The sequence below is a fragment of the Loxodonta africana genome, chromosome 20 (assembly GCF_030014295.1).
Source record: "Loxodonta africana isolate mLoxAfr1 chromosome 20, mLoxAfr1.hap2, whole genome shotgun sequence".
NCBI lineage: Eukaryota > Metazoa > Chordata > Mammalia > Proboscidea > Elephantidae > Loxodonta > Loxodonta africana.
The window spans coordinates 46,029,093-46,048,828 of record NC_087361.1 but is presented as its reverse complement, the minus strand read 5'-3'; positions in this window follow the sequence as shown (position 1 = coordinate 46,048,828).

Genomic DNA, 19,736 nt, shown 5'->3' with positions numbered 1-19,736 from the left:
AATATTTTGGATTTTTTCTTTTATGTTAATAATTTTAGATTGTAACTTCACTTTCATGAATGGTCTTTGTTAGGTTTTGAAATGAAAACTTCATAAAATGAGTAATGAGATTGGAAGTGATTTCTGTTTTTCAGTTCTCTGGAAGAATTTGTATAATATTTATTACTTTTCAAATTCTTAGTGGAATTCCAGAGCGAAAGCAAATAGGAATACAAATATATTTGTGGGACTTCTTTTTATAGGTTAAATTTCTTTAAGATATAGGATTTTTTTAATTTCTACATTTTTGTATTTTCATAAGTTCTGTTGCTTAAGGAATTTTAATTTCATCTAAATGTCAAAATTTTTAGCAGAAGTTTGGTGATAATGTCTTTTATTATTTTAATAACTATAACAAAATATAGTGACATCCTTTTTTATCCATTTTATTGATATTTGTTTCCTATTTATTTTTGCTTGATTAGTCTTTCTAAAGATTTGCTAATTTTATCATCTTTTCAGTGCACTTCATGTTTGCTTTCTTGATTTATGTATTGTACATTTGTTACCTCTTTAATTAATTTTTGTTCTTATGTATATTATTTCCTTTCTCTTTTTTTATTTGAATTTAAGCGCTTGAGATGAACACTTAGGTTACTGATTTTCAACCTTTCTTCTAAAATATGCACAAAAGACACACTTTTTTCTTTCATCACATTAGCCTTTTTGTGCAATTTTGATATGACCTTTCAAAGTTATAATTAATTCAAAATTATTTTCTAAGAATTGTTATACTTTATTTGACTACAGTAATTTCCATGTGTTTTTCATAAATTTCAAATATTTAATGGCATTCTAGTGAACATTTTAAGATTGATAGAGACCTTAATTCCAGTATTAACACTAATCATATCTCAATTATTTCAAGCATATGTGACTCGTTGAGGCTTTCTTTGTAGTTCAGAATGTGATATAGCTTGCCAAATTTTCAACATGTATTTGTAAAAATGCATATTTATTCATTGTTACGGGAACTTCTCTTCATATGTTGTCAATTTTGATAATTATTTTACTCATATCTTCAGTATAACCACTGATATATTAAAACTGCTTCCAGTGTTCCATTAAAATATACTTATTTATTCATTTAGTCCTGTCAATTTTTCTCTTTATATTTTGTAGCTCTTATTACATATGCATAAAATAGACAATTAGTATATTTTTCAGATGAATAGAACATCTTATTATCATAAGTTATTGCTTTTTATTTCTAGCAATGCTTCTTGCCTTAAAGTCTGCTTGTTTGATATTACTATAACTACATCACCTATTTGTCAGAGTTTGTGCGATACATTTTCCATACAATTGTATTAATCTCTTTTTGCTGTTTTATTTAAGGTGTTTCTCTAATAAGTAGCACAAAATTGTATTTTTTTTTAAATCTTCACTAACATCTATGAATCTATGTATTTCAACTGGATTATTGAGCCATTTATATTTAATATAATTATTGATATATTTGAAATTATATCAACTCTTCTAATGATTTTCTGATTATTCCAAGTATTTTAAGTTCTTATTTTTTTATAATATATAGATTAATGATATTTTTATTACTCTGTATTTAACTCTATTGGCTTGTAGTTATACCTTTTTTTCTAAATTTTATTTATTTTGTTGCTGCTGTGAAGAATTACACAGCAAAACATCCACCAATTCAACAGTTTCTATGTGTACAATTTAGTGACAATGATTACATTCTTCTAGTTGTACAACCATTCTTACACTCTTTTCTGAGGTATTCCTTCCTTATTAATATAAACTTTCTGCCCCCTAAGGTTCCTATCTGATTTTTTGAGTTGCTGATGTCAATTTTATCGCATATAGGTAGTTCTTAAAAGAAACTTAATGCTCAAGGCAGATCTTTTTACTTGTTAAGCCAAACTATTGTTCAGTTCTAAAATGACTTCAGGGGATATTTTTGATTTAAGGTTTAAAGATTGGTTCAGGGCGATAATTTCAGGAGTTCGTTAATCATCTATGGCTCCAGAAAATCTAGAGTGTATGAAAATTTAAAATTCTATTCTGAATTTTTCCCCTTTGATCAGGATTCTTCTATGGAATCTTTTATCTAAATGTTCAGTAATGGTAGGTGGGCACCATCCAGTTTTTTGGTCTCATGGTAAAAGAGGCAGCTGTTCATGGAGGCAATTAGCTATACATTACATATCCTTCCCCTATTCCTAACTATCTTTCTTCCTCTGTTTTACCTTTTTCCTCTGTTTTATTTTGTTTTAACATTATATATTATTTTAATATCATACAATGATTAGTTATATGCATTAGTTGTATGAATACAATTAGTTGAAAGAATGCAATGTGAATTTTTATTTTATGATTTACATTCAAATATAAACTAGTACCTTATGACTTCTCAGCTGATGTCAGAATCTTAGAATACTCAATCTGTTTCTTTTTGTTGTTATCATAGGTTTTTGTTTGTTTATTTCCACATATATTTTAATCTTTAAAATATACTAATGTAATCCTTTCACCATATTTATTTAATCTGTATGCTGACCAAATAATCTGAGAAACTGGACTATAAGAAGAAGGACACAGCATCAGGATTGGAGAAAGAATCATTAACAACCTGCATTATGCAGATAACACAACCTTGCTTGATGAAAGTGAAGAGGACTTGAAGCACTTACTGATGAAGATCAAAAACCACAGTCTTCAATAAGGATTACAACTCAACGTAAAGGAAACAAAAAGCTTCACAACTGGATCAATAAGCAATATCACGATAAATGGAGAAAAGATCGAAGCTATCAAGGATTTCATTTTACTTGGATCCACGATCAACACTCATGGAAACAGCAGTGAATAAATCAAACAAGGTATTGCACTGGGAAAATTTGCTGCAGAAGGCCTGTTTAAAGTGTTGAAAAGCAAAGATGTGACCTTAATGACTAAGATGTACCTGACCCAAGCTATGGTATCTTCAATTCCTTCATATGCATGTGAAAGCTGGACAATGAATAAGGAAGACTGAAGAAGAATTTATGCCTTTGAATTTATGGTGTTGGCAAAGAATACTGAATATACCATGGACTACCAAAAGAACAAACAAATCTGTCTTAGAAGAAGTACAGCCAGAATGCTCCTTAGAAGCAACGATGGCAAGACCTTACTTCAAGTACTTTGGACATGTTACCAGCAAGGACCAGTCCCTGGAGGAGGACATCATGCTTGGTAAAGTAGAGGGGCAGAGAAAAATAGGAAGACCCTCAATAAGATGAATTGACGCAGTGGCTGCTACAATGAGCTCAAACATAGCAACGATTTTTGAAGATGGTACAAAGCCAGACAGTGTTTTGTATTCTTGTACATAAACTCTGTATGAGTCAGAACTAACTGGACAGTGTCTAACAACAACACCAATTAGTTTGTACAGTCAATATCTGTTTTTTTATTTATCTACATATTTATGTTTCTATTGACTTATTTCTTCCAGCATATTAATATTTCTGTCTGAGATCATTTAACTGCCTGCAGTATTCTGCTTAGATTTTTTTTTAGTTCAAGTCTCCTTAGAGTAATCCTTTCAGGTTTTGCTTGTCTGGAATTGTTTTTTGTTTTGTCAACTTTATTAAAACTTTTTTTTTTTTATAGAGTATAGAATTCTGTTTTGGCAGGTGTTGGTTTATTTTAACTACTTTATTTCTGAATATTAAAATGGATAGTTGATTTGTTGGCCATTTTTTGTTACCTGTTTTTCTTCTTTTCTGTTCATAATTTTTAGCATTGTTGTTGTTAGATGCCATCAAGTCTGCTCTGACTCCTAGTGACCCTACATGTACAAGAAGAACAAAATACTGCCCTTTCCTGTGCCGTCCTCGCAATCGTTGCTATGTGTGAGCCCATTTTTGCAGCCTATAGGCTTTTATATGAGTTGGAATCGACAGCAGTGAGTTCCTGGAGCATAACAATCCAGTGTTCTCAATTAAAGATCTTGTCTCAGTCCTTGTATCAATTGTCTTTTTAAGTATACCAAAATCCCACAGAACATAAAGAACATGCAATAATACCCATTTGTTTGTTACATGCTGTGGGTTAGTATGGGTCAGGTATACGAACCCACCAATCATTACTTGACTTGCTTACATGTCTGGGTTAGTTGGTCCATTGATTGAGGCTGTCTTGGTTAGGGTGTCTGGTGTGACTCAGTTCTAATCCATCTATTTCCTGTCCTCATCCAGGGACTAACAGTCTAACTAATGCATATCCTTCTTCTGATAATAACAGAAAAGTAAAACAAAAATCCCCAGTATGCTAGTCTATTACAACTGCTAAAGTCTCATTGGCCAAAACAAGCCTAACAAATCTGAAAGTCAGGCTTGGGGCAGGTATCACACCCTTGTTGAAGGGTATTGAAATGCAAAATAAAAGTATTGTGGCTGCAGGGGAAGACTGAACTATTGGGCCAACTAATTAAATTTAGTAGTGTTTTGATTTCTAGTATCTTTTTTTCTTTTCAGCACTTGGAGATTGCAGGAATCTTTATTAGATCCTTAAACAAATTTACCCTAATGTCATCTCCTCCCAACTTGCCCAATTAAAAAATGGCAAATGCATCCAGAAGAAAACTGTCACAGATTTGAGCTTGCTTCATTCTACATTATTTATCTCTGTAATCAAATACTCAAACATGTTCTAGTGTCTTGGAAACTCCAGAATCTAAATTGTGCCCATTGCAAGGAGCTGCAATGAAAAATGAGATCATAGAGGGCTGTAGCTCTCAGTGATGAACTGATATTGTCTAGTGGTGTTTTATAAGCTTTTATTTATTTACATAGTGGTAGGATGCAGAGGAATGGGGTAAGGGTTATTGCAGGGTTGGCCTTCCTCATACTCCCGTCTTAGGGTAAGCTGACACAGGAAATCTCTTCTGCACTAGTAAATCTCCAAGTTTACATTGCAGGCAAAAGGCCATGAGGCAAATGGGTTTCAGGGTTTTCCACTTCAGAGTACATGGGAACAGGTAAAGAGGTTAAAAGGAAGGGGCCTTTGTTTAGCTGTACTTAACCCGACCATCCTGTTGCCAAGGTTTGTTCAAATTCAAACAGTATGGCTGTTCTGTGACCACGGGTGAATGACCCAGAAGAACATGTCTTCCCCCACTAGCTACAAGATCAGTTAGTACAATTAAGTAGTCATAGGTAGTCATAGCGACAGAGAAATTCACTGCAGTATCAGAAGAGGAAGGAAGCTTTCTCTGACTGTTGGAGGGGACTGGGAATGAAAGACCCAATTTCCAGCCTTCCTGTCAGAAATGCTCTGAATCCAAGGCTCAGCTCAGGCAGCCCAGAGAGGAATCATAAAGGCAGACTACCCTCACAGCACCCAACCGCCCAGAGGCACCACAGAAGAAAGGCCTGGTGATCTCCTTCTGAAAGATCACAGCAGTTGAAAAGCTTATGGAATGTAGTTTTACCTTGAATCTCATTGGATCACGCTAAGTCAGAATCAACTGGAAGGCAGCTGTTTTGTTTGTTTGTTTTTTAACTCCATGAGATTGCCAAAATTTTGGTTGGACTCTGCCTCATAACATCAATGATCTATCTGTGTCCTCTGCCCATATTTTCAACAAGAGAAGCCCAACTCTTTGAGGGAAGATATGATGGCAAACTTTGACACACTTCTCTGCACTTTCTTTGTTAAAAACTTTGGCTACTCAAGACCTGTTTGTCTTAGAATGCCTTCAGATAAGTTCTTATTTTTTGACTTATTGCTGTTAAGTGATTGCATCAGAGCAAAAAACAAAGTTCAACTACAGTTTTTTTTTTTTTTTTTTTTTTGTGGTATCTTCTATCAGGGTAAAATTTATCACTTCTATTCCTACATTTTCATGCATCAGCGCTACATTGGATCAACTGTAGTTTATTGATATCCCACTCTATATTTTTCAAGGTCATTTCAACAAGGAGTATAATTCCAAATAGTATGTATTCTACTTATCCCAACCTCAAACCTCCACTGGCTGTGGAGATTGTACTTTGATTTTAATAATTTAAAGTTTTATTGCGTGTCAGAAAATAATTTCGTTTTGATTTACCCTACATGCTTTTGTGTGTGTGTGTGTGTGTGTGTGTGTGTCTGTGCTTCTTAAATGTAAGGAGGGGCCCTGGTGGCACAGTGGTTAAGAACTACAGCTGCTAACCAAAAAGTTGGCAGTTCGAATCCACCAGATGCTCATTGGTAACCCTCTGGGCAGTTCTACTGTCTCCTATAGGGTTGGTGTGGGTCAGAATTGATTCCATGGCAAGGAGTTTTCTTTTTTAAATGTAAGGAAATATATTTTATGGAGAATTTCTATGTATGTACTATCTCTTCAAATATTTTCTTCATCATATCATTCTGAAACTCTAATACATATTGTATTTCACATTTTTTGTGTCAGTATGTCATATATGGGAATTTTTTAAGATTTATTTTTCAATTTACTGTTTCTCTTCATGTGTATCTAATCTCCCTTCACCATTTTCCCCTGTTTGTCAGATATTTTGTTTAACTTACCACTTTTAAATAATTGTGGACTCAAAAGAAGTTTGCAAAGAATTTCTCAGGAAGTCCTTTATACACTTTTTCAGTCTCCTCCAATGTCAGCTTCTTGCATAACAGTAGTACAATCTCAAAAGCAGGAAATTGACATTAGTGTAATTATTAGTACAACATGTTTCATTCTCACTTGTTCTACATGACTAATACCAGATTTTTGCATGTTTATGTAGCCCCGTGCAATTCTACAGCATGTGGATAGCTGTATGTAGCCAGCACTACAATCAGGATACATAATGACCATCACATAAGACTCCTTTATTCAGTCCTCTGACAGCCATCCGTACCTACCCTCCTCCCCATATCTAACTCCTGAAAAGCAAAAATATGCTTGCATCGCTATCACAATATAATATAGTGGAAAAAAAAAAAAAAAAAAATCCATTGCTGAGGAGTCCATTCCAACTCATAGAAACCCTATAGAACAGAGTAGATCTGTCCCATAGGATTCCCAAGGAGCAGCTGCTGGATTTGAAACACCCACATTTTGGTTAGCAGCTGAGCTCTTAACAACTGTGCTACCAGGGCTCCATAATATAGTGAGATAGTGATACTGTTATTAGGTGCTGCCGTAACTCATAACCACTATGACACCAGGGTTTCCTTTACATATATGAATATGTATGCATCACTGCCAACATCTTTTAATGAGTGAATTTTATTTTTCTAGTTCTGGGTATCAAAAAATACATGACTCTTTTTTTTTTTTCCTTCAAATTTCACTTCTCACTATGTGTTTTTATTAGGCTTTATCTTTTCTTCTCAAGTCTTACAAATCAAAGCCTTTAGCCTCCTGTGGCATTTATTAGCTTCAGAGATCACTTAGCTTTCTTGATTTTGCCTGTGTTTCATTTTGTATTTTGAATATATCCTTGAATTTATTTCCAGCAGAGATATGCATTTAAATTGAAACTTATTACTATTTAACAGAAGATCTTTAATGTCTTATAGCAGAAGGGTTTTTTAGAATATCTGGTCAGCCATATTACTGGAAATGAATCTATACTTTTCCTGGTAACTACTCTGCTTTTGACTACATCCTATTATATATTTACTGACACAAACTAAAAGTATTTGAAGTATAATTGGATTATGAAGAAGTTTGCCAAAATAAAGTCACTGAGATCCAACTTACTAAGGACAATTCACAATAAATCTATATAGAATATCATTATTGAATGACTCACAAATGCTGCTGAAATGATTGCCAGACATTTGATTGGTCAGTGCACTAGATTTGTTTCATATGTTGGAATGGTCATAATTTTATAAATGACATTTCAGCTTTTATTCTTGTATTAGAATTCTCCAGAGAAACTATATAGATATAGAGATAGTGATAGAGGTAGCTATAGAAACACAGATACAGATAAACATAGATATAGGGTCCCTGGGTGACTCAAAGGGTTAAGTACTGGAATACTGAACAAAAGGTTGGCAGTTCAAGTTCACCTAGAGTCACCTTCGAAGAAAGGTCTGACGATATACCTCTGAAAGATCACAGCCATTGAAAACCCTAAAGAGTACAGTTCTACTCTGACACACATGGGCCACTATGAGTCAGAATCAACTCGGTGGCAACTGTTATTATTACAGATAGATATTCAGAGAATTATTTTATAAAGGGATTTATTTTTAGGATTTGCATATATGATTGTCAGGCCTGGCAAATTTGAAGTGTAGAAGGCCGAACCAGAGGCTGGAAAGTCAGGAAGGATTTCTATGTTGTAGTCTTGAAGCTGACTTCCTTCTTCTCTAAGAATCCTGTTTTGGCTAAGGCCTTGAGTTAATGGTATGAGAACCAGCCACATTATTGAACATCATCTCCTTTATTAAACCCAACTGACAATATACGGTAATCACATCTATAAGATCCCTTCATAGCAACATCTTGATTAGTGGTTTACCAAAAAAACTGGGCACAATAGCCTAGAACGTTGATACATACAATTAGCTATCACACTTCTCCAGAATATTTTCTGGTAATTTCCAATATCATGTAAAATCTCTCATGGCTCAGACCCAGCCAACAATACTCACAAAATCGGCACTGCAGGTAAAGAAACTTGCCCATGTCAGTCTGTAAGAATTGGCTTTATCAAAAAAGTTTCATCAGTTATCCACAGTTAAATTTTCTTTTGAAAGTTAACTTTCATCCAAGCCACCTTTTCTGAGAAGCCCTGTTACCAAACTAAAGAATATGGTCTGTCCTATGACCATGCAAGGCAAATCATGAGAAGTTTGAGAGTATAAAAGAGTTTTTTTTATCATTTCTTTATTAATAAATTCACATACATGAAATCAACAACCCAGATGTGACCATGTTGAGAACATCGCTGCCCTTTTTTATTCCCTCATTATCAAGATTAATTTTCTTTCTTATGCATATGGTTTATGTTAATGGGAATGTACAGTAAAGGCTGACATGTTTTCCCCTGCTTATTTCTATTGGAATTGAACTATTATTTTTAAGGAAAATTCAGATTTTTGAGAATAAAATTATAAACTTTTGAGTCTACCTTGAAAAAAAAAAAGAAAATACTCCAAAATAAAAAAAATGATTTCCGTAATTATTATTCTTAGTGTAATTCTCCTGTTGTCTCAGTTTTAATATGAAACAGTGAGATGACACAAAGAGAACATATTATGGATTCAAAGACTCATATAAAGCTTTCATCACTGCGACCACATATGACAGAGTAGAACTGCCCCATAGGGTTTTCTGGACTGTAATCTTTATAACAGCGGACATCAGGTCTTTCTCCCACGGAGCCACTGGGTGAGTTTGAACCCTCCATCCTTTCCGTTAGCAGCCAAAGTCTCTATGAGTAGAAATCGACTTGATGGCACTTCGCAACATGAAACCCTCTATTCTGAAATCACTGAATACAAAAATATCCCGGTATTTGCCTGTTCTTGCTGGGATGTGTGGCCAGTGAATCAGCTGGAAATTGGAAAAGGAGAAACTGTTAGTTTTGGGATTAACTTCCAGTTTCTACATAATTTTACCATCATCTCAGGTTACTGGCTTGGGATTTGAGAATCATTTTTATCTGTCAGTAAATCGAAAGTCTGGAGTAATTTAATACTTAAATCTATTTATATAGATACATAAAATAAAGTCAATATATTCTAATTCCTAGTGACAGCTCTGATCATTTTTATGTGTATAAATAGGTATGCACAGAAAAGCATTTATATAATAGGGTGATATACTCTGCCAGATACTGTAATGAACAGAGAAAGTATCTTTATTGTTTTCCATATTTTCCTTTATATTTCTGTGATTTGTTATGTTACTTTTGACTTCCGTTAGCTAATGATTATCCAGAAGGTTCCCATTATATTCATCCTGTAAATTAACCAGTCATTAGATTTGCTCTTGCATTTGTTTGCCTTGAATTAATGATCACAATTTTTCTTCAGATCACCGCCTTTGAAAAGCACTTGTTTTAGATGAACACAATTTTCTTGTCTTGAACATACAGACCTCATTCATTTCCAAGCATTTCCACTGTGACTGATATTTTATAGCTTATGTTTTCACTTCAGTAAGGAAATGAAACAATGAGTGATCTGCCTTGTCGATAAAACTTCCTGATAAATTGAATCTTGTTTTTATCTTTACAAAATGTGCTACTTTGCATTCACAAACAATTTTTGTCTTAAAGCCTATATTAGTAGAGTAATTTCAACTCAGTTTTGATGATTATTTGCTTGGGATGTCTTCTCCCATACTATTACTTTCTATCTAGAATTTTTTGAATCTAATATGTGTCACTTGCAGAGAACATATAGTATTCAGCCAATTTACATTTAATGTGATTATTTAAAAGGTAGAATTTGGACCTGGCATTTTGTTCTTCTACATGACTTCTTTTTTTTTTTTTTCCATAACTTTTATTAAGCTTCAAGTGAACGTTTACAAATCCAATCAGTCTGTCACATATAAGTTTACATACATCTCACTCCCTACTCCCACTTGCTCTCCCCCTCTTGAGTCAGCCCTTTCAGTCTCTCCTTTCTTGACAATTTTGCCGGCTTCCCTCTCTCTCTATCCTCCCATCCCCCCTCCAGTCAAGAGTTGCCAACACAATCTCAAGTGTCCACCTGATATAATTAGTTCACTCTTCATCAGCGTCTCTCTCCCCCCAGCTGACCAGTCCCTTTCATGTCTGATGAGTTGTCTTCGGGGATGGTTCCTGTCCTGTGCCAACAGAAGGTCTGGGGAGCATGGCCGCCGGGATTCCTCTAGTCTCAGTCAGACCATTAAGTTTGGTCTTTTTATGAGAATTTGGGGTCTGTATCCTACTGATCTCCTGCTCCCTCAGGGGTCCTCTGCTGTGCTCCCTGTCAGGGCAGTCATCGATTGTGGCCGGGCACCAACTAGTTCTTCTGGTCTCGGGATGATGTAGGTCTCTGGTTCATGGGGCCCTTTCTGTCTCTTGGGCTCTTAGTTGTCCTGTGGCCTTGGTGTTCTTCATTTTCCTTTGCTCCAGGTGGGTTGAGACCAGTTGATGCATCTTAGATGGCCGCTTGTTAGCATTTAAGACCCCAGATGCCACATTTCAAAGTGGGATGCAGAATGATTTCATAATAGAATTATTTTGCCAATTGACTTAGAAGTCCCCGCAAACCATGTTCCCCAGACCCCCGCGCTTGCTCCGCTGACCTTTGAAGCTTTCATTTTATCCCGGAAACTTCTTTGCTTTTCGTCCAGTCCAATTGAGCTGACCTTCCATGTATTGAGTGTTGTCTTTCCCTTCACCTAAAGCAGTTCTTATCTACTGATTAATCAATAAAAAACCCTCTCCCACCCTCCCTCCCTCCCCCCCTCGTAACCACAAAAGCATGTGTTCTTCTCAGGTTTACTATTTCTCAAGATCTTATAATAGGGGTCTTATACAATATTTGTCCTTTTGCCTCTGACTAATTTCGCTCAGCATAATGCCTTCCAGGTTCCTCCATGTTATGAAATGTTTCACAGATTTGTCACTGTTTTTTATCGATGCGTAGTATTCCATTGTGTGAATCTACCACAATTTATTTACCCATTCATCCGTTGATGGACAACTTGGTTGCTTCCAACTTTTTGCTATTGTATACAGAGCTGCAATAAACATGGGTGTGCATATATCTGTTTGTATGAAGGCTCTTGTATCTCTAGGGTATATTCCCAGGAGTGGGATTTCTGAGTTGTATGGTAGTTCTATTTCTAACTGTTTAAGATAACGCCAGATAGATTTCCAAAGTGGTTGGACCATTTTACATTCCCACCAGCAGTGTATGAGAGTTCCAATCTCTCCGCAGCCTCTCCAACATTTATTATTTTGTGTTTTTTGGATTAATGCCAGCCTTGCTGGTGTGAGGTGGAATCTCATCGTAGTTTTAATTTGCATTTCTCTAATGGCTAATGATCGAGAGCATTTTCTCATGTATCTGTTGGCTGCCTGAATATCTTCTTTAGTGAAATGTGTGTTCATATCCTTTGCCCACTTCTTGATTGGGTTGTTTGTCTTTTTGTGGTTGAGTTTTGACAGAATCATGTAGATTTTAGAGATCAGGTGCTGGTCGGAGATGTCATAGCTGAAAATTCTTTCCCAATCTGTAGGTGGTCTTTTTACTCTTTTGGAGAAGTCTTTAGATGAGCATAGGTGTTTGATTTTTAGGAGCTCCCAGTTATCGGGTTTCTCTTCATCATTTTTGGTAATGTTTTGTATTCTGTTTATGCCTTGTATTAGGGCTCCTAGGGTTCTGCCAATTTTTTCTTCCATGATCTTTATCGTTTTAGTCTTTATGTTTAGGTCTTTGATCCACTTGGAGTTAGTTTTTGTGCATGGTGTGAGGTATGGGTCCTGTTTTATTTTTTTGCAAATGGATATCCAGTTATGCCAGCACCATTTCTTAAAAAGGCTATCTTTTCCCCAATTAATTGACACTGGTCCTTTGTCAAATATCAGCTGCTCATACGTGGATGGATCTATGTCTGGGTTCTCAATTCTGTTCCATTGGTCTATGTGCCTGTTGTTGTACCAGTACCAGGCTGTTTTGACTACTGTGGCTGTATAATAGGTTCTGAAGTCAGGTAAAGTGAGGCCTCCCACTTTCTTCTTCTTTTTCAGTAGTGCTTTGCTTATCCGGGGCTTCTTTCCCTTCCATATGAAATTGGTGATTTGTTTCTCTATCCCCTTAAAATATGACATTGGAATTTGGATTGGAAGTGCATTAAATGTATAGATGGCTTTTGGTAGAATAGACATTTTTACTATGTTAAGTCTTCCTATCCATGAGCAAGGTGTGTTTTTCCACTTAAGTATGTCCTTTTGAATTTCTTGTAGTAGAGCTTTGTAGTTTTCTTTGTATAGGTCTTTTACATCCTTGGTAAGATTTATTCCTAAGTATCTTATCTTCTTGGGGGCTACTGTGAATGGTATTGAGTTCGGTTATTTCCTCTTCGGTGTTCTTTTTGTTAATGTAGAGGAATCCAAGTGATTTTTGTATGTTTATTTTATAACCTGAGACTCTGCCAAACTCTTCTATTAGTTTCAGTAGTTTTCTGGAGGATTCCTTAGGGTTTTCTGTGTATATAATCATGTCATCTGCAAATAGTGATAACTTTACTTCTTCCTTGCCAATCCGGATACCTTTTATTTCTTTGTCTAGCCTAATTGCCCTGGCTAGAACTTCTAGCACGATGTTGAATAAGAGTGGTGATAAAGGGCATCCTTGTCTGGTTCCCGTTCTCAAGGGAAATGCTTTCAGGTTCTCTCCATTTAGAGTGATATTGGCTGTTGGCTTTGCATAAAAAAAAAAAAAAAATAGATGCCCTTTATTATGTTGAGGAATTTTCCTTCAATTCCTATTTTGGTAAGAGTTTTTATCATAAATGGGTGTTGGACTTTGTCAAATGCCTTTTCTGCATCAATTGATAAGATCATGTGGTTTTTGTCTTTTGTTTTATTTATGTGATGGATTACATTAATGGTTTTTCTGATATTAAACCAGCCTTGCATACCTGGTATAAATCCCACTTGATCAGGGTGAATTATTTTTTTGATGTGTTGTTGGATTCTATTGGCTAGAATTTTGTTGAGGATTTTTGCATCAATGTTCATGAGGGATATAGGTCTATAATTTTCTTTTTTTGTAATGTCTTTACCTGGTTTTGGTATGAGGGAGATGGTGGCTTCATAGAATGAGTTGGGTAGTATTCCGTCATTTTCTATGCTTTGGAATACCTTCAGAAGTAGTGGTGTTAACTCTTCTCTGAAAGTTTGGTAGAACTCTGCAGTGAAGCTGTCCGAGCCAGGGCTTTTTTTTGTTGGGAGTTTTTTGATTACCGTTTCAATCTCTTTTTTTGTTATGGGTCTATTTAGTTGTTCTACTTCTGAATGTGTTAGTTTAGGTAGGTAGTGTTTTTCTAGGAATTCATCCATTTCTTCTAGGTTTTCAAATTTGTTAGAGTACAATTTTTCGTAATAATCTGAAATGATTCTTTTAATTTCATTTGGTTCTGTTGTGATGTGGTCCTTCTCGTTTCTTATTCGGGTTATTTGTTTCCTTTCCTGTATTTCTTTAGTCAGTCTAGCCAATGGTTTATCCATTTTGTTAATTTTTTCAAAGAACCAGCTTTTGGCTTTGTTAATTCTTTCAATTGTTTTTCTGTTCTCTAATTCATTTAGTTCAGCTCTAATTTTTATTATTTGTTTTCTTCTGGTGCCTGATGGATTCTTTTGTTGCTCAGTTTCTATTTGGTCAAGTTGTAGGGACAGTTCTCTGATTTTGGCTCTTTCTTCTTTTTGTATGTGTGCATTTATTGATATAAATTGGCCTCTGAGCACTTCTTTTGCTGTGTCCCAGAGGTTTTGATAGGAAGTATTTTCATTCTCGTTGCTTTCTAAGAATTTCCTTATTCCCTCCTTGATGTCTTCTATAACCCAGTCTTTTTTCAGGAGGGTATAGTTCATTTTCCAAGTATTTGATTTCTTATCCCTAGTTTTTCTGTTATTGATCTCTAGTTTTATTGCCTTGTGGTCTGAGAAGATGCTTTGTAATATTTCGATGTTTTGGACTCTGCAAAGGTTTGTTTTATGACCTAATATGTGGGCTCTTCTAGAGAATGTTCCATGTGTGCTAGAAAAAAAAGTATATTTTGCAGCAGTTGGGTGGAGAGTTCTGTATAAGTCAATGAGGTCAAGCTGGTTGATTGTTGTAATTAGATCTTCCGTGTCTCTATTGAGCTTCTTACTGGATGTCCTGTCCTTCTCCGAAAGTGGTGTGTTGAAGTCTCCTACTGTAATTGTGGAGGTATCTATATCACTTTTCAATTCTGTTAAAATTTGATTCATGTATCTTGCAGCCCTGTCATTGGGTGCATAAATATTTAATATGGTTATGTCTTCCTGATCAATTGTCCCTTTTATCGTTATGTAGTGTCCTTCTTTATCCTTTGTGGTGGATTTAAGTCTAAAGTCTATTTTGTCAGAAATTAATATTGCTACTCCTCTTCTTTTTTGCTTATTGTTTGCTTGATATACTTTTTTCCATCCTTTGAGTTTTAGTTTGTTTGTGTCTCTAAGTCTAAGGTGTGTCTCTTGTAGGCAGCATATAGATGGATCGTGTTTCTTTATCCAGTCTGTGACTCTCTGTCTCTTTATTGGTGCATTTAGTCCATTTACATTCAGGGTAATTATGGATAAGTAAGTTTTTAGTGCTGTCATTTTGATGCCTTTTTATGTGTGTTGTTGACAATTTCATTTTTCCACATACTTTTTTGTGCTGAGGCATTTTTCTTAGTAAATTGTGAGATCCTCATTTTCATAGTGTTTGACTTTATGCTAGTTGAGTCGTTACGTTTTTCTCGGCTTTTATCTTGAGTTTTAGAGTTGTTATACCTTTTTGTGGTTACCTGATTATTTATCCCTATTTTTCTAAGTAAAAACCTAACTTGTATTGTTCTATATCGCCTTGTATCACTCTCCATATGGCAGTTCTATGCCTCCTGTATTTAGTCCCTCTTTTTGATTATTGTGATCTTTTACCTATTGACTTCCATGATTCCCTGTTATGTGTATTTTTTTTTTTTAATTAATCTTAATTTGTTTGTTTTTGTGATTTCCCTATTTGAGTTGATATCAGGACGTTCTGTTTTGTGGCCTTGTGTTGTGTTGATATCTGATATTATTGGTTCTCTGACCAAACAATATCCTTCAGTATTTCTTGTAGCTTTGGTTTGGTTTTTACAAATTCTCTAAACTTGTGTTTGTCTGTAAAAATCTTAATTTCGCCTTCATATTTCAGAGAGAGTTTTGCTGGATATATGATCCTTGGCTGGCAGTTTTTCTCCTTCAGTGTTCTGTATATGTCGTCCCATTCCCTTCTTGCCTGCATGGTTTCTGCTGAATAGTCTGAACTTATTCTTATTGATTCTCCCTTGAAGGAAACCTTTCTTTTCTCCCTGGCTGCTTTTAAAATTTTCTGTTTATCTTTGGTTTTGGTGAGTTTGATGATAATATGTCTTGGTGTTTTTCTTTTTGGGTCAATCTTAAATGGGGTTCGATGAGCATCTTGGATAGCTATCCTTTCGTCTTTCATGATGTCAGGGAAGTTTTGTGTCAGGAGTTCTTCAACTATTTTCTCTGTGTTTTCTGTCCCCCCTTCCTGTTCTGGGACTCCAATCACCCGCAGGTTATCCTTCTTGATAGAGTCCCACATAATTCTTAGGGTTTCTTCATTTTTTTTAATTCTTTTATTTGATTTTTTTTCAGCTATATTGGTATGGATTCCCTGGTCCTCCAGATGTCCCAGTCTGCGTTCTAATTGCTCGAGTCTGCTCCTCTGACTTCCTATTGCGCTGTCCAATTCTGTAATTTTATTGTTAATCTTTTGGATTTCTACATGTTGTCTCTCTATGGATTCTTGCAACTTGTTAATTTTTCCACTATGTTCTTGAATAATCTTTTTGAGTTCTTCAACAGTTTTATCGGTGTGTTCCTTGGCTTTTTCTGCAGTTATCCTAATTTCATTTGTGATATCTTTAAGCATTCTGTAAATTAGTTTTTTATATTCTGTATCTGATAATTCCAGGATTGTATCTTCATTTGGGAAAGATTTTGATTCTTTTGTTTGGGGGCTTGGAGAAGCTGTCATGGTCTGCTTCTTTAAGTGGTTTGATATGGATTGTTGTCTCCGAGCCATCACTGGGAAACTAGTTTTTCCAGAAAATCCACTAAAAAAAAAATGCAGTCAGATCCCTGTCAGAGTTCTCCCTCTGGCTCAGGCTATTCGGATGTTAATGAAGCTGCCTGGGGAGGGTGGGGGAGGGAACAGAGAGATAGGAGAGTAGCACCTCAGAATATAGCCAGAGTTGCTTGTCTTGCTTGGAATGACTATTATATCTGAGATTCCCGTGAACGTGTTGCCTATGTGTGCTGGCTGTGTGGAGATTGCCCCTGGGGGGTCTGGCCCGCTGGAGTCACGGTCAGATCCTCCGCTTCCAGCCCCACGCCCAGCATCAAGGCTCCCCTACTGGGACGGTACACTCTCGACTCCAAAATCAATCGCTGCCTCCCGGGGACTTCTAGTCCCTCCAGCCGCGTTGCCGTGCCGCCTCCGAGAACCAGTTGGGCCGCCTCCCGGGGTTAGTTCAGATGGGTGTAGCAGCTCCCCGTGCCTGTGCCGTGACCGAGTGTCCCGGCTGGGATGCTGATCTCCCCGCTCCAATACCAGTCGCTGCCTCCCGGGGACTTCTCCTATCGGCTGCGTCCCACGCCGCCCGCGCGACCCGGCTGGGCCCCTTCCCGGGGTTAGTTCAGGGGGGTGGAGCAGTTCTCCGTGTTTATGCCGTACCTGCGTCCAGTTCAAATCCCAGCGGGACGGTTACCCGGCTGGGACACTGCTCTTCCTGCTCCGAGACCAGTCACTGCCTTCCGAGGACTTCTCCTACCGGCTGCGTCCCACGCTGCCCGCGGAACCGGCTGGTCCCCCTCCCGGGGTTAGTTCAGGGGGGTGGAGCAGCTCTCTGTGCTCGTGCTGTACCTGACTGGTGCGCTGGCTCCAGGCTCTGGAAACAATCGCTGCTTCCCCGTATTAGTTCGTTCTCCGTCTCTAAGTCTGTGTTTGTTGTTCAGGGTTTGTAGATTGTTATGTACGTGATCGATTCACTTGTTTTTCCATGTCTTTGTTGTAAGAGGGATCCAAGGTAGCGTCTGCCTAGTCCGCCATCTTGGCTCCGCCCTCCCCTAATCTACATGACTTCTTCTTGTTGCTCCTCTATTCCTCCATTACTGTCTTCTTTAGATTACAAAAGTATTTTCTAGTAAGATATTTTAATTCCCTTATACTGTCCTTTAGAGTTTCTGAGGGGTGTAAATTGTCAATGCACTCGGCTGCTAACGCTAACTGAAAGGTTGAAGTCCACCCAGAGGCACTTTGAAAGAAAGGTCAAGAGATCTACTTTGAAAAATTAGTTATTGAAAACCCCATGGAACACAGTCCTACTCTGACAATGCATAGAGTCACCGTGAATCAGAACTGACTTGATGGCAACCAGTAGTGTTTTTTATTATATCTTTTGAGTAAGTTTCTTCATGGTTGCCCTGGGGATTAAATGAACATCTCAACTAAAAACAAACTAACTTGGACAAATACTAACTTAATTTCAACAGTATATAGAAATTATGTTCCAATACAGCTCTATTGTGAATTATTGTCACATCTCCCTCTCCTTTTTGATTTATTGTGAAAATTTCATTTTTATGCATTATAACCCCATGAAGACAATTGTACAAGTATTGCTTTGTGTAGTTACCATTACCACTGTTCTTTGTTTCTTTGTGTGGATATGAGCTACTTTCTAGTGTTTTTTTACTTCGTCTTAGTATCCCTTTGGTTGCTATGAGTCAGAATTGACTCAAAGGCAATGGGTTTGTAAGGCAAGTCTGCTAGTAATGGATTCTTTTGGTTTTTGTTTGTCTGGGACTGTGCTAGTTTTGGTCAGATCCCTGGTGGCACAGTGGTTAAGCGCTCAGCTGCTAACCAAAATGTCAGCTGTAGGAAACCACCAGCTGTGCCAGTGGAGAAAGATGTGGCAGCCTGCTTCTATAAAGATTTATAGCCTTGGAAATCCTATGGGGCAGTTCTACTCTGTCTTGTAGGGTTGCTATGAGTCAGACTTGAATCAATGGCAATGGGTTTGGATTTTTTAGTTTTGGTACTTAGTCCTCTTCCTCCTTTTTTTTTAAAGGGTAGTTTTGCTGCGTTTATAACTCTGGGTTACCAACCATATTTTTTCATACACACACATATATGCGTATACAAAATCAGTCGGCTGCCTTCTGGACTCCTTAGTTTCTGTTGAGAAATTAGCTTTAAATTGTATTGAGAAGCACTTACTTGTATATGAAAAGTCACTTTCCTCGATATTTTCAAAATTCTCTCTTTGTCGTTAACTATTTATTAAGTATGTATATCTTTGAGTTTACGGTGCTTAAAGTTCGTGAATCTCCTTGGATATGCAGATTAATGCTTTTCATAAAATTTCAAAAGGTTTTAGTGGCTTTTTTTTCCTCCAAATATTTCTTCTGCTTTATTCTTGGTATAGTAGGCTGAATAATGGTCACCCAAAGATAGCTGGTTCTCTTCCCTGGAACCTAGAAATGTTACTTTATTAGAAAAAAATAGTTTTTGTAGATTTTGACATGGGAAGATTAATCTGGATTATTTAGGTGGGCCCTATCCTCAATTACAAGTATCCCTGTAAGAGAGAGGAAAAGAAAGATTTGATATGCATGGAAGAGGAGGCGTCAATATGACCAGAGAGAGAAAGATTGAAGTGGTAAGGCCAGAAGTCAAGGAATGGTGACAGTCACGATAAGCTGAAAGAGGCTAGGAACAAAGTCTCCCCTAGATCTTCCTTCCAAAGGGAGACCAGCCTGCTAATATCCTGATTTCAGCAAAGGAAAATTTATTTTGGGCCTGTGAACTATAGAACAATGAGAGAATAAATTTCTGTTGTTTTAAGCCAACAGTGCTGTGATAATTTCTTACTGCAGCTACAGGAAACTAATTCACACACTGTCATTCTCCTCCTTCTGATAATTCTTTTATGCACATGTTGATATACTTAATCATGT